Source organism: Pteropus medius, unplaced genomic scaffold (assembly GCF_902729225.1).
Source record: "Pteropus medius unplaced genomic scaffold, Ma_sr-lr_union100, whole genome shotgun sequence".
Taxonomy (NCBI): domain Eukaryota; kingdom Metazoa; phylum Chordata; class Mammalia; order Chiroptera; family Pteropodidae; genus Pteropus; species Pteropus medius.
The window spans coordinates 6,052,926-6,054,714 of record NW_024340700.1 but is presented as its reverse complement, the minus strand read 5'-3'; positions in this window follow the sequence as shown (position 1 = coordinate 6,054,714).

Here is a 1,789-nt window from a genome sequence, read left to right as displayed (position 1 = left end):
GAACACACACAGCGAGACTGCTTTGGGGTGCCTGGGAGGACGGTGCAGGGAGCGACTGCGGGGCCCCAGGGGCTGGCGCGCCTCGTGGGCGGGCTCAGGGCGGCGGGCGCAGCAGGGATCAGGGACGAGAGGCACAGCAGCCGCTGTGTCGGGGGAGGCGTCGACGGCTGGGCAGTGAGGCCTGGAGACCCGAGTGCCCAGCTTCCGACGGCAGGCCTGGGAGGCCGTGCTGGCCACGCAGACTCTACAGCGCGCCGGCACGGACAGGTGGCCGCAGGTGGCCGGCTGTCGGCGGTGAAGGACAGAGCAGAGGTCCCCACGGATGCGCTCCTGGCTGGTCAGTGCTTGTTCCTGCTGAGTCGGGTCTGCAGGCCCCGGGCGGGGTCCTCCCAGGGCAGCCCTGGCCCTGTCTCCACGGTGCCCCTGGGGAAGCAGAGCCGCAGGTCCCGTCAGAGCTCTTGGAATAGAACTCACCAAGCGGCCCTCACCCACGGGCCTGACGGGGCGTCCTCTGGTCCGGTGGCAGCGGCTGGGCTGAGAGCATAGCATGGCCGGGGCTGGCAGGGTCGGGCCGGGGCTGCAGGCTGCTCAGCGGTACCCAGCAGAGCGGGGGCCACAGAGAGGCTGGACTCGAGTCCTTCTCCGAAGCATGGTAAGTGGCACAGTGATAAAAATGGCCTGAAATAGAGAGGCCCGGAGGACATTTGCTGCCAGTCAGACGCCGACCCGCGTGGCTGCTGTGGGCCCCTGTGGTCCATGTCAGCACGGAGCCCGGCCCACTGCGGTCCCCCTCACCCCTCCGCAGGCACTCAGGGCGACTTCGTCACGACGGGCCATCCAGGCAGGGAACCGAGTTCCCAGAGTGCCCTGGTGAGCGGGCGTGGGTCTGAGGAGTCACAGAGACTCACAGGGTGACAAGGAAATGCGGGAGGGAACGTCACACAGCAGAAGTCGGAGCAGGTCCAGTCGTCTGAGGCTGGGGCTCCCCAGCCGAGGGTCGCGTGTGCTGGGCCAGGTGAGGGCCGGAGCTGGACGGGCAGGTGGCAGGCGGAGCACAGGTGTCGCTGAGGTCACCGAGGGCCTGTGGGCTGTCCAAGTGGTCACTGTGATCCCCTGAGAACCAGGACCACAGACGAGGCAGTGGCTGTGGGGAGGCCAAGCCAGCCGCTGGCAGAGGGTCTGCACTGTCCTGAGCAGCCCGGTCACTCTCTCGTGATCCTGGGAGATTGACAGGGCTCCCTGGGGACATGTAATGTTCACCAGCTTGGTGAGGACTCGAGTCCAATAGAGGCGACTGCAGGTGCCTTGTCCCCGCCCTGGGGACTGGGCCCCCCTCTGCCCTGGGGGGGAAGGGCATGCCCCCCCTCAGGAATCGACTTGAAACTCAGTCTTGGCTCCAGCTAAGTGGACTCCCGGTGAGAATGTCCCCTCAGTCACAGATATCTGAGACCCAGCACAGTGACAGCACGGCAGGCTCTTATTAAGGTTGGCTCAGGAGTAGGTGACCGGACAGAGCTGCTCTGGGACCCGCGTGTCAGACCCACAGCGTCCCTCCGAGGCGGGGTGGGCGTCTGAGGGGCGCGCTGCAGCCCAGGCCTCAGGGAGCGGCCTCGGCCCTTTCACAGGCCCACCCCGCCCTGGCACGGCCACCCGCCCGAGTGCCGTGGAGGCCGCCGCTGTGCCCGGGGCCAGGAGGGCAGCCCGCTCTGAGGCTGACTGAGAAGCCGGGAACGCTGCCATGAAACACAGTCCCCGAGGGACGGCGGGAGGTCAGGGCCCAAGCTGACAG